General features: G+C 38.7%; 1 non-coding gene across 1 annotated transcript; it reads right to left on the reverse strand.

Moving 5' to 3' along the window:
• Positions 1-10,573: 10,573 nt before the first annotated feature.
• Positions 10,574-10,679, reverse strand: LOC141616149 (small nucleolar RNA R71). Its single transcript, XR_012530517.1, has one exon. It is a non-coding gene; the product is annotated as a small nucleolar RNA R71 (small nucleolar RNA).
• Positions 10,680-14,299: the final 3,620 nt, after the last annotated feature.

A 14,299-nucleotide genomic window follows, 5' to 3' on the forward strand; every position in this document is an offset into this window, starting at 1 on the left:
GCGTTGTGATTTAGTAAAGTGGATTTAAGTAAGTCGTCTTGTCCGAAAAGTTATTTCTGAGTCAGTGTTTATGGGATTGTGTAAGTTGCGATGGCTATCGATGTGGTTGTTGTGCCTCGGGTGGTAATCCGGGCACAGTGCTTCGTGTTGTGATACGGGTGTTTTCGCGCTGCGGTGCGGCTGTTGGTGGCGGTGTTGCGATGCCGTCACCGGTTATGGTGGAGTAGGCGGGATGATTATGATTCGAGTTTGGAAAGTATATACCAGTTATACATAGACTGTTGTTTTGTTTGCTGTTGTTCCTTGTGAGTTTTGGTTGAACATGTAGACTGTTGTTTTGTTTGTTGATGTTTCTTACCAGTTTCAGTTTGGGAATTAGGGTATAGTATGATATGAAAGAGAGTTGTATATGTTTTCGTGTTGTCATGGTATAGTGATATTCTGCTGATGGGACACAGTTGTGAGAAGTTGTTATAGTAATTTTGATCTTGTTTTAAGATGAGGAATCGGTAGTCATAGTCATACCAAGTAATTTGTGGAACATGTGCTGTACTGATATGGACGCTGCAGGTGGTTCATAATCAGATTTTGGGACAGTGAGAGTGACACTGTCGTTTAGTATCAAAAATAAAATTTATAAACCTATTTACTACTAACAAAAGTTAATGGTAAGCATGGTCGATCTGCAGGGAGACATTATGAGATTCATCTGTTTATATTTAGTCTAAAGGGGAAGGGGGGTTTTGATTTTAATAATAACTAACTAAATGAGAATAAAATAAAAGCTATAACTAAAGCAATTAAATAAAAAGGTGTAGACAATAATAAAAGGGAAGCTAGAACGATTGGTTCACTGCAGCTACGACGGCGGTATCCTAAGTAAGTCTGATATAATCATGCAAGATGGGCAAATAAGTAGTCCTCTCGGTCCAACTTAAGAAGTAGCATCTTTCGATCTAGCTACGGGTCCCTAAGTATCACTAATACTAGCTCTCGCCCTGAAAAATGATTCATAATGCCTAAATTTTACCTATCTTTCGATCTTAGTATAATTTAGTCGTTCAATTGGTAGTCTATTGCCCTCCCCTATCTCTCGATCTATTGGATCGGTCAATTCCTAAGCATTTAACAAATATCCTCTCGGTCTTTCATTAAATATTGCAATTAAAACAATTGAAACAATTGAACAATGCTGATTCTTGCGTGATACAGTCGATCAACCACCTAAGCCAGTCGATTGACCAACGGGCTCAGTCGATCGACTATTGACATCAGTCGATCGACCAAGACCCGAATCAAGTCTACCTGTTCTACGTCGTCTACGCTGTAGATCCCCTCACAACTTAGTAAGGGTTGATTAGCTACGCATAGTAAAACTGATAACGACTACGAAATTACTAATAACGATAAAAGAAAACATGATTGAAACGATTGAACAATAAAATTGAAATAATGAAAACTAGGGCTTTGGAATCTAACTACTAATTCTAAACTACTGCAAGAATTGAAGTAAACTGTAAATAAGAATAGAAATTACCGAAATAGAAAGGGCAGGAAGAATCCGATTGCAAGAACTTTTATTGCGAATTAAACTAAATTAAATGAATTTGAATTAATTTGAACTAATGTAAAACTCGATCTAAAACTATCCTAATGTCCTCTCTCTGATGCGAGAGACCTCTTCAAAACTGATGAATGATGTTACGTTTTATAGAGAAGTCACGTAACTTATTCCTAAACCTAATTACAAGTGGACTTCAGAATTCCAATCTTTTAATTGCACGTCAGTCTCGTGGTCCGGTCTATTGACCACTGGGACCAGTCGATCGACCAGAGGTGCTGTACAGTAATGCATTCTGATGAATTCTACAGCGCGCATCGATCTTAAAACAGCTGCCATTTCTTCGTTAGTTGGTCAAATCAGGTGTTCTAAACGGAGTTGGAAAGCTAAGAGGATAAGCTTTCACCTCCAATTAGAATCACTCGATTATCAGATCTAGAATTCGAGATATAGCCATTTTAAGCAGTCTGCAGTAATGTGAAGCAATTCTTTGCTTGTTTAAGCTTTGCAATTTGTACGCAACCATGCTTTTGCTATCTTTAGACCTTGAAATGCATCCTAAACTTCACGTCCGAGTCAAATCTTCATGTCCTTCATAATCTTAGCTCTTGGGGTCAAGATTTGGTCCATTATCTACTCATTTCCGTAATAATCTGCAATATTACATAAAAACACGAGAGTAGACGGAAATAGGGAATATAGTAGTGTAAACTACATAATAAGGCTCTGAAATGCGTGTAAAATAGGGTATAAAACATCATATTATAGTCACGCATCAAACTTCCCCAAACCAAACCCTTGCTTGTCCCCAAGCAAGAAATAGACTCGATCTTAGAACCTAATGGAACGCGTTCATTCTTAGAACGAAATGCAAACTCTAAAGCCTAAACCAATTTAATGCAACAATTGACAATCAACTAGCAATATGAATCATGCAAACGAGTTATGAAGTCGTTAAAAGCTGCCGAACCGTTGACCGTAGAGACTTATCAAATTGGACTCTCACGGGTCGCTCAAATCACACAAATAAGCATAGGTGAATATATGTAAAAGATAGAAAGAAGTAATTTTGTAATGACTCTCACCTAACTACGACCTATAAAAACAGGCCTGTAATCTAATATGAAAATGATATCTATAACCGTACATATGCATTCCAACCATTAAAGACCATGACACATGCCGAGGTAAATTTGGATATGTGAGGCTATAGGTAAGAAGGGGCTAAAATGAATTTGGATAAATAAGTTAAAGCCAAGCTAGTAACTACTGAAAACCAAACTATAAAATATTCCAACTTCATACTCAAGATTTCAATCGAAACGGTGCTAAATATCAAGCACTAATCTCACAATTCCACAATATATTAATTCCCGAAATAATATTAATCGCAACATGGGAACAAAATCACCATCTAATAATAATAAAAACCATGTGATTTTTCGAATTTTCTTTCGCTACTGCAGCAAGCAGTCGATCGACCAACTGGGACGGTCGATCGACTGATCTTTTTTTTTTTTCGAATTCCTGTTTTTTTTTTCTTTTCTTTCCCTTCAACATTTCACCAACATATTCTCAACACGAGACATAAAAACCAAAATGCAATAAAATATTCCCGAACAACTACCAATACTAGCTCAGCAAGGGTAGGCTAAATATGGAATGTAGCTTATGGGACAATAAAGGCAAATTTGGCTTTTGTGGGGCTTATGGGTAAAATGAATAAAGGGGAACTTCTTCCACATGTGTCAACTGACCACAAACCCGAATGCATACAGGTATTAAGTAGATTAAGTTCATATTTATGCATATTTATGTAACATGTCTTATAAAGAGTACTACTCACAATCCTAGATGAACTGGTCATGGATGACACCAGTTAAAAGGCTCTAAAACTCAGAATTTAATGTAGTTTGCCAAAAATCTAAGTCAAGTCTCAAGATTCATCGAATAAATTAACGAGAACTCGTAGATATGCAATAAGACTCTACTAATAACATGTCAATTAAGCACGGACTAGGCATAAACAGATGAAAATGCAATGTCATCATTGAACTACTACCGTTCCGACTTGACCTACATGCTAAAATAAACATGAAATTCTTTGAATTTTTGAAATTTTTTCAATTCAATTTTATTGAATTTTGATTTTTGTATATATAGGAAATAAATACAATGCAAGCAGAAATGCAATAAACGTGTAACTGAAATGCAATAAAAACAATGCAAATGCGACACAAAACCCTTCCCCAAACCAAATCACACAATGTCCCCATTGTGAAAAATCATGTGAGAAAATAATCAAGGGAAATGGGAATTTGCGATAAATAACTAAATACGACATGAAAAGGAACTCGGAAACACACAAGATTTTAAGCGCAAAAGGAAACCACCCCAAACCAGCGTGAGCTAGGAGGTTTCAGTAGCCAACAGTGCTACCAATAAGTACTCCCTTTTGTGCTCCGCAAAACAACCAAGCACAGCAGGGGAATGATCGCGAAACATGTACAGCAACAATAGTATTCGATCGACCGTTGGTACTGGTCGATCGACTGACTTACTTGGCGAAACAGTACTTTATTCGAATTAACTTAATAAATTGAGTTAACTTGGTTGAAACCTGCAAATTGCACATAATAACATGCCCAAAATTGCGCTAAACCCAAATACAAAGTCTATAGAGTTGTAAAACAAAGCTTATTCGCAAGATAACAAAAATCACACTCCGAGTTGCCTCCCGGCTAGCGCTGGTTTCAGTCAGGTCCCGCTCGACCTCTTTTTTTCTTCAGTCAACTACTTTAATTGAGCCCAATCAAAATAGCTCAAAGCTCGCAGCAACCTATCAAACTTCTGCGCATGTGCTACACAAAACTGTAAGTAGCACCATAAGACAACAATAGCAATAGAAAGTAAAATATAATAACATTTAAGCCTAACAAATTTACTATGACAGCTCCTAAAATCATTCACAAAATTATTCCTCCCTCCAGCTAAGGGCGGAATATAGAAGCTCAAATTAACTGCAGGTGGTAAATAAAAGAGCTCTGTAGCATTTGACTCAAAAATAACGCGAGTAGAATCCAGATGCTCAGACGGGTAAGAACTGTGAGGTGGCGGAATCTGGTCGGCTAAAGGAGAAGATGGATAATCATCCCAGATGCAAGGGGCTGTAAAGTCAAATGGGTCAATCGGTCCTCTATAATAGGCTCATCTACATTGTCATAATTATCCCTTATGACCTCAAGACCATCAAAATTTTCCTCCTCACTCTCCTTATCGCTAGACTCGTCAATTTGGAGGTTCTGAAAGAGATCCTTCCAATCGTCCTCACTATCAGTGTAAGAATCATAAAGGGGTTCTAAACTATCCCCATAAAAAGGATTGTCAACCACGCTAATGGTCTCCTCTATGTCTCCGTCAGCATTTTCTAAAACGGTTTCTAAAGTCTCACCCACCCCCTCATCTGAGTCAACATGAAGAGAAAAGTTGGGTTTAAGAGATTCAGCAGCAAACCAATCAAATAATTCTAATACCTCATTTACGGGGATTCCTTCGAAATCCCACTTACCAATAGATTCTAGGTATACTCGCGTAGGGTCATTCATACCCCGGAAGATAGTCCAGCACATTTGGAGTTCATAAAATGCATCTCGTCTGGGCTCGAGCCACTCCGAAAGTCTGGCTAAATAAGCACCAAAAATTTCGTTCTCTTCCTGCGGAAAGAGAAGAACGAAAAACATAAGAACAATCTCAAGGAACCGAAGTTCCTTGAGACAAGAAATAAACTAAATAAAAACAGATAAAACTACGCTGCCTCCTCGGCAACGGCGCCAAAATTTGATACCATCGATTAGTATCAAAAATAAAATTTATAAACCTATTAACTACTAATAGAAGTTAGCGGTAAGCAGGGTCGATCCGCGGGGAGACATTATGAGATTCATATGTTTATATTTAGTCTAAAGGGGAAGGGGGTTTTGATTTTAATAATAACTAACTAAATGAGAATAAAATAAAAGCTATAACGAAAGAAATTAAATAAAAAGGTGTAGACAATAATAAAAGGGAAGCTAAGACGATTGGTTCACTACAGCTACGACAGCGGTATCCTAAGTAAGTCTGATATAATCATGCAAGATGGGCAAATAAGTAGTCCTCTCGGTCCAACTTAACAAGTAGCATCTTTCGATCTAGCTACGGGTCCCTAAGTATCACTAATACTAGCTCTTGTCCTGAAAAATGATTCCTAAGGCCTAAATTTTACCTATCTTTCGATCTTAGTATAATTTAGTCGTTCAAGGTAGTCTATTGCCCTCCCCTATCTCTTGATTGATTGGATCGGTCAATTCCTAAGCATTTAACAAATATCCTCTCGGTCTTTCATTAAATATTGCAATTAAAACAACTGAACAATGCTGATTCTTGCGTGATACAGTCGATTGACCATCTAAGCCAGTCGATCGACCAACAGGCTCAGTCGATCGACTATTGACATCAGTCGATCGACCAAGACCCGAATTAGGTCTACCTATTCTACGTCGTCTACGCTGCAGATCCACTCACATCTTAGCAGGGGTGGATTAGCTACGCATAGTAAAACTGATAACGACTACGAAATTACTAATAACGATGAAAGAAAACATGATTGAAATGATTGAACAATAAAATTGAAATAATGAAAACTAGGGCTTTGGAATCTAACTACTAATTCTAAACTACTGCAAGAATTGAAGTAAACTGTAAATAAGAATAGAAATTACCGAAATAGAAAGGGCAGGAAGAATCCGATTGCAAGAACTTTTATTACGAATTAAACTAAATTGAATGAATTTGAATTAATTTGAACTAATGTAAAACTAGATCTAAAACTATCCTAATGTTCTCTCTCTGATACGAGAGACCTCTTCAAAACTGATGAATGATGTTACGTTTTATAGAGAAGTCACGTAACTTAGTCCTAAACCTAATTACAAGTGGGCTTCGGAATTCCAATCTTTTAATTGCACGTCAGTCTCGTGGTGCGGTCCATCGACCACTGGGACCAGTCGATCGACCAAAGGTGCTGTACAGTAATGCACTCTGACGAATTCTGCAGCGCGCATCGATCTTAAAACAGCTGCCATTTCTTCGTTACTTGGTCAAATCAGGTGTTCTACGCGGCGTCGGAAAGCTAAGAGGATAAGCTTTCACCTCCAATTTTAATCACTTGATTATCACATTTAGATTTCGAGATATAGCCATTTTAATCAGGCTGCAGTAATGTGAAGCGATTCTTTGCTTGTTTAAGCTTTGCAATTTGTACGCAACCATGCTTTTGCTATCTTTAGACCTTGAAACGCATCCTAAACTTCAAGTCCGAGTCAAATCTTCATGTCCTTCCTAATCTTAGCTCTTGGGGTCAATATTTGGTCCATTATCTACTCATTTCCGCAATAATCTGCAATATTACATAAAAACACGAGAGTAGACGGAAATAGGGAATATAGTAGTGTAAACTACATAATAAGGCTCTGAAATGCGTGTAAAATAGGGTGTAAAACATCATATTATAGTCACGCATCAGAGAGTAGGGTGTTGGGAATTAGTGTCATGTTAAGTTATGTGTTAGTTTTGCGGTAATGAAAGAAAAGAACTTGAGGATCTAGTGTGAGTGTATGTAATAATTGTGGATCGTGAGTTATAAGTATGGAGATAGGTGCAGGTATAGAGGATTATGCCGTTTTGGCAGTAATAGGGAACAATTGAAGTTTTGGGTTAAGCTAAAGATTTTGAGGTATAGGTTAGGTGGTGTGACGAGTGAATTGAAGTATGAGAATTGTTTAAGAGAGCCTTATATATATGCATGACGAGTGTTTAGATTATAGGTGGTTATCTTTAACATGCGGTGGTGATGAGGATAATGAGAAGTTATAGCTAGGATTTAGTATTAGTGAATTACGAGGACGTAACATTTAGCTTAAGAGCGGAAGGATGCGGCAAAGAGAGTTTGATGGTTGTAGATGTTGTAGTATATTTGGAAGTTTGAGTCTTAATGGAGAATAAAGGATGGTTTTCTATTGTGGTTGATTTTGTTAAAGGTCATGACCGTGCTTGTAGTAGTGTAATGTCTAGGAGTGCGAGAATATTTCAATAGTGTTGACAGTTGAATGATGATGATTATGAGTTCGATAGTTTTGACAGTTGGAAGATGATGTTATGAGTGTGAGTAAACTTCGAGGACGAAGTTTCTTTTAAGGGTAGTAGAATGTAACATTCCGTTTGATGTCTATGAGTGTCTTGATATTGGATTTGCTAGTTGATGATATATTACGGAGCTAGCAGCGTTTGTGAACGGTAGTTGGTAGTGTATGGAGTTAGTGTTGAGAGAGATATAATGGAGTTGATACGATATCGTGAGCCATGTTGTGGAGGTAGGAATAGTTAGTGGAGTTGGTGTTACGAGTTCATGTTTGGTTGGAGTTTTGTTTTGAGTTCTTAGTTACGTTGTTGTGTCTTGATCAAGTTAGTATGTTTGTTTTTGAGTATGGGTTGAACTTCGGGGACGAAGTTCTTTTTAAGGAGGGAAGACTGTAATACTAAGGTTTTACGAGTCTTTGGGTACTCTATCGAGTGGGGCTTACTCTGTCGATTAAGTATGTTTTTATATGAAACTGTAGTCTGTCTGATGGGTACTCGATCGAGTATGTATGGCACTCGATCGAGTAAGGGGCACTCGATCGAGTAAGTTACTTACTCGATCGAGTAGGTTACTTTTACGGGTTGTTTTAGTCGGGTTTTGTTAGTAACGCGTGATAGATATATTAAGCTTTCCGTCACTTTCTTCATCATCTGTACTTTTTATAAAAACCTTTCAAAAGAGAAAAGAAGTTACGTTGTCTACGTCGTTGCGTTACCATCAAATCCCAAGGACTATTGTTGTCGGATCGTCACGTTCTTTACGCCATTGAGTTCGTCGTGTCGAGGGTAAGATCCTTGTACAATTTTTATGTTGTTTCATTGATGTTAGTTGAAACCCTAATTGGGTAATTTGGGGGTTTTGGGAGTATTATGTTTATTAGATGTTGATTGTATGATTGTGTGTTTGATAGGAGGTGATTGTATTGAAGAACGATTTTGATTAGCTGCTGGACCGTCTGTGGTGATTGTTTTTCCATGTAGGGTTTTCCTACTCACTATTAGTTACATAATGTGTGTGGTGATTGTGCTGTAGATAGTAATTGTTGATTGTTTCAGACGGTTGTGATATTGTATTGTTGATTGTTTCAGACGGTTGTGATATTGTATTGTTGAATGTTTCAGATGGTTGTTGAGGTTGTGTTGTGATTACTGTTTAACTATCTATGATATTCGGGGTGCGTCCCTGGCTGAGTGGAGTCACTTGCGGGAGTGGCTTCACGCCATTGATTCGCCTTCTATGGAACCCGCCACAGAAGGGATGTGCACATTAAGGAACATGGGTTTATCGCTCGGATGAGATGAGCGGGGCTTAGGTGGGAACGGCTGCGGTCCCCCACTGACGGTGTGGAGTATCTGTTGCAATGGGTACTCTAGCACGGCTACACACTTTAGTGTGTAGTCAGTTGTGTGGAGATTGATGATGGAGACTGGGGATTGATGTGTTGATTGAGCTGCTTGGTATTTGCTTCATGTTGGTTTGTATCGTGTAATTAGTACTGACCCCGTTTAAATGTTTTAAAAACTGTGGTGATCCATTCGGGGGTGGTGAGCAGTTGTTTGGCAGGTATATCTTGGATACGCGGGGGATCTAGCTGGGGATGGAGTCATCACATATCAGAGTCTTTAGTCTTCCGCTGTGTTTGTTAAGACAGTTTCATTCAGTTGGTTTATAGGTTGAGAATAGTTGTATTTTTACTTTACAGTTGGTTTTGTTATGTAATCACTTAAATTTATTTAATAAAGTACGTTTCGTTATTGTCATTTGGTTATCATTGCCTCGGGTAACCGAGATGGTGACGTTCTCATACCTTAAGTGGTCCTGGTAAGGCACTTGGAGTATGGGGGTGTTACAATGATACCCTAGTTCTTTTAATCAACTATTTACATCTTCATTTTATCTACCTTGCTTTGTTTTTATTGTTGATTAGTTTTAATTGATCTCCTATCTCAACCCCAAATTGTGACACCCTAAGACACGGCCATTTACAATTGAAAATCCTACATCAATACCCGTCCCTTGGGATCCGACCTTTACTTGCCTCTTTACTAAGATTAGTTGGTGAAATTATAAATATTGTTTTGGTCGGGTAACTTTTGACGACGATTTTTACGATACCAAAAATGGAGCCGTTGCCGGGGACGGTGTTAACTTGATTTGATTTTCATTAATTGTTTTTAGTTGTGTCTTTCTTTACCTTGGGGAAGTCAATCTCCTCAAGGTTGTTCTAATTGTTTTCAAGTTGTTTGATATTTTGCATGTCTAAGAGATCACATGGTAACTTGTTACCCGTTGATCTTGAAATCGAAAAAACTTTGACCAACAATATAAGACTTGCTAGGAATACTTTGAGAGGTATTGGTGAGATTGTGGACATTCAACCAACTAACATTGAGTTCATCAACCCTTTTGAAAGAGAAGGAGAGGATAACCCAATACAAAACTCACCACAAAATCAACCCACAATGCCTAAATTTTCATCACATTCTGTACCAACCAAGGAGAACCTACCAAATGGTACTCCTACACCACAACATTTAACCAGTAATTTCATTGCCAAATCCACATTCATACAATTGGTTGGGAGAAGTCAATTTGTAGGGATGCCTAGTGAAGACCCTCATTCTCATATGGAGACTTTTTGTGACTATTGTGATGTGATTTCTCAAACTAGAATAACTCAAGACCAAATTCGATGGGTCTTATTTCCTTTTTCTTTGATTGGTTCCGCAAAACAATGGTTGAAGAGCCTAGATAAGGCTACTCTTGGTATTGATTCTTGGAAGAAATTGGCACTTGATTTCTACAAGAAATTCTATCCTCCGAAGAAGACTAACATGTTGAGAGCCCAAATCACCGGGTTCAAACAAAGGGATGAGGAATCTTTGTATGAAGCATGGAGAGATTCAAGGACACTTGTCGATCTTGTCCACACCATGGACTTAGCGAGTGGTTCCTTGTACAACAATTTTGGAATGATCTATATGAAGACTCCCGAAACATTCTCAAAATGGGATCAAATGGTATGTTCACCGAAGTCGATGATAATCAAACATGGAACAAAATTGAAGAAATGACGGTCCATAACTCGCAATATAGTAGACCTTGGAAGGATACTAGAGGAGGAAAGCATGAGGTGGACTCCATTACTCAATTGGTTGCTCAACTTAGTGCTCATATTGATACCATTAATTTGAAGTTTGAGAAGGTCATGTCTAAACTTGAAGAGGCCTCCAAATCACCCAAGCAACATATTAATGCTATGGTGGCATCATCATCAATTCCAAGTGGAGTATGTGAGAGTTGTGGAACTTTGGGATATGACCAAAGTGAATGTAGGGGAACAAGTGAATTCTTTCCAAGCATACAAAAGTGGCACCCCTTATTCCAACTATTACAATGAGAATACCAAATTCCACCCCAATATTTCATACAAAAGTCAAAATGTTCAAAAACCTCAAGCATACACCCCACCTCCAATGCGAAACCAAGCTCAAAGACCTTTTTACAATCAAAACCAAAGTTATCAAAATCAACCTCCATACAATCAAACAAATGACCAAGGTTTTGATGTTAAAAAAGCGGTCCTACAAATGCAAAAGAACCAATAAGAGTTTTTCACTCAAATGCAAAAGGATAGCCAAGCAAAAGACATCACCATCAACAACATACTAGCTCACACAAAGATGTTGGAAACCCAAATGTCTCAATTAGCATCTTCTAGTTCTCAAAGACAAAAGGGGCAATTACCACCTCAAGGTAATCCCCCAAGACATGAGTTGGTGAGTGCCATCCATTTGAGGAGTAGTACAAGGTATGAAGGGCCGAAGAGGCCCATTGATGAAGATGTTGTGAATGCTAGTGACAAGGAAGGAGTTGAAAACTCTAAGAAAGAAGAAGAACCCACCACCATTCAAGAAGTTTCAAAGAAGAAGAATGAAGAGAAGGCTAAGGAGAAAGAGCCTATTGTGATTATACTTCCATTTCCAAGTCGTCAAGCTAAGCCTAAGTTCGATGAACAACTTGGAAAGTTCATGGAGATTGTGAAGAACTTGGAAGTCTCAATCCCATTCACCGAATTGATTAACCATGTTCCGGCCTATGCGAAATACATGAAAGATATTCTTACAAAGAAGAAATCCATCCGGAAGCTAGAGACTATTGCGTTCACTAAGTTGAGTAGTGCCATCCTACAAGGAAGTTAACCTCCAAAACTCAAGGATCCGGGAAGTTTCTATATTCCATGCACCATTGGCGACACTACAATCAACAAAGCTCTATGTGACCTTGGAGCAAGTGTAAGTGTCATGCCATACTCGGTATGCAAAAGGCTGGGAATGGGAGAACTCAAGTGCACTAATATCACACTTCAAATGGCGGATCGGTCAATGAAGACACCTCTAGGGGTGTGGGAGGATGTGCCGGTAAGAATTGGCAAGTTCTTCATCCCGGTGGACTTTGTTATTGTTGACATGGAGGAAGACTCCAACATTCCTATCATTTTAGGAAGACCATTCTTATACACCGCGGGGGCGGTGATTAATGTGAAACATGGAGAGCTCACACTTGAAGTGGGAGATGAAATAATCACTTTTAACCTTGACAAGACAATGAGAGCTCCCCACTTACATGAGCCATGTTTCATGATTGATCATTATAGCCGAGAAAGTGATAGGAAGAAGTTGGCATCTCAATACAAAGGACAAGCTACGGGTAAAGAATCACCACCCATATGCGATAAGAAAGTGGATAATATCCAAGATGCTCCATCCAAAGAACAAGAAAGTTTCAACAAGAATGAGAGCTTGAATAGCTCACCACCACTCATGACAAGAGAAGAAGAAGGCCTCATCGGCCATAATGACAAGAAGGAAGATCAGTTGTTCTCATCAACTCATGATACTATTGGGAAGCAAGCTAATGAAGTATGCGGTTTATGGGATGATGAGTTTGAAGGGTTATTCAATCCTTATATTAGTAATGCTATGACCCAAGACCAAGGCTTTGGTGATCATGTTAACTCAAATCATCACAATGAAGAACAACATATGCAAAGGTCTATTGAAGATCTTTATAATGACAATGAACAAGCCTTCGACTAGTTCTTCAAGATGTTGAGCAACATCAACAACACCTTGGCTATGCCTCCTTGACATTTCATACATGAATGAGAGTTTGGTGGAGTCCTCCCTAAACCACCATTTGTAAATATTCTAACCCCTTAACTTGCATTTTACTTATTGCATTTTTGTCAATTTTTGGATTTACCATTTTACTTTGATCAAGATTATCATTTTGAGAGAAAGTGAGGGAGGGACTTAAAAGTTTCTTGATGTATAGCGTTTTGATTTGTGTGGGGATAGCAATTGCCTAGGCTATCCAAGCCTTCGTAGTGCCCCTACAATGAAGACCAAAGGAACGAAGATGAAATGACTTGGGTTATGAAAATACCCATGGGTGGAACTGAACCCGTGATGTACAGGAGCAATCCGAGCGTCTCAGTAAAGATCCGCTCGTCTTGGGTGAAAATCCGAGCGTCTTGAGTAGAATACGCTCGTACTGGCAGAGCTGAAAAGGAAAACTTTGCACTGGGTACGAATCCGAGCGTCTCCTCAGTAATCCGCTCGTCTCAACCAAAAGACGCTCGTCTCAGTAAATATCCGCTCATCTTGGTTTTATCAGAATCTAGGATTTCACCCTGACCTTGAATCCGAGTGTCCTCAAAAGAATCCGCTCGTCTCCAGGAAAATACGCTCGTCTCCTGCGGAAGACGCTCATCTCAGCATGGGTTACATTTTATAAAACTGACTGGGCAACAATCCGAGCGTCCCGTGCTGCAGACGCTCGTCTCCCCCAGCTGCAATTCAAAAACAAGGGATTAAAACCCCCTTTTCCCATTTTATTTCCTTCATTCAAAACATAAACACACATTCAAAACCCTCAAAACCCTCAATCCCTCCATCCACAAAAATCAATTTCCTCAACCAAATTCACCCAAATAAATTCCAAACTTTCTCAAAACTCAAACAAATCACTCCTCTATCATCAAAAAAACCATTCAAACATCCAAATCCTCAAAAATTGAATCGATTTTCTAGGGTTAAAGGCAAAATTCAAAAATCCTAAATCGATTTGGGATTCATTGAAGCTTGAGGATACTAGAAGAATTCAAGCAAATCCTTGGTTGTTGATACATACAAGGAGAAGAACAATGGCTAGGACCAAAGGTGGAAGCAAGGCACCTACAAAACCAAACCTTTCCAAAAGGCAACAAGCACTTTAAGTCTCAAAGGCTTTGGTGGTTCAAGAAGCAAGAATGGAAATTCAAGAAACTCCTATTCTTATGGTGGGAGCTACTACTTCTATCCCGGTTATTGAGCAACTAGAAAAATATCCGGAGGTAACTTTCACATTCGACTCTCATAGGAAAAATTTTGTGTCTCTTGCTAAGAAATCGATTTTACCCACCAAGTTTATTTGCCAAGATGCCTTGACCAAATTGGGTGTCCTTGAAAGGACCAAGAACTTCTTTGAGTCTATGGGGTTGCTTACATTGTTTAATA

This window comes from Silene latifolia, chromosome 11, assembly GCF_048544455.1.
Source record: "Silene latifolia isolate original U9 population chromosome 11, ASM4854445v1, whole genome shotgun sequence".
Lineage (NCBI taxonomy): Eukaryota > Viridiplantae > Streptophyta > Magnoliopsida > Caryophyllales > Caryophyllaceae > Silene > Silene latifolia.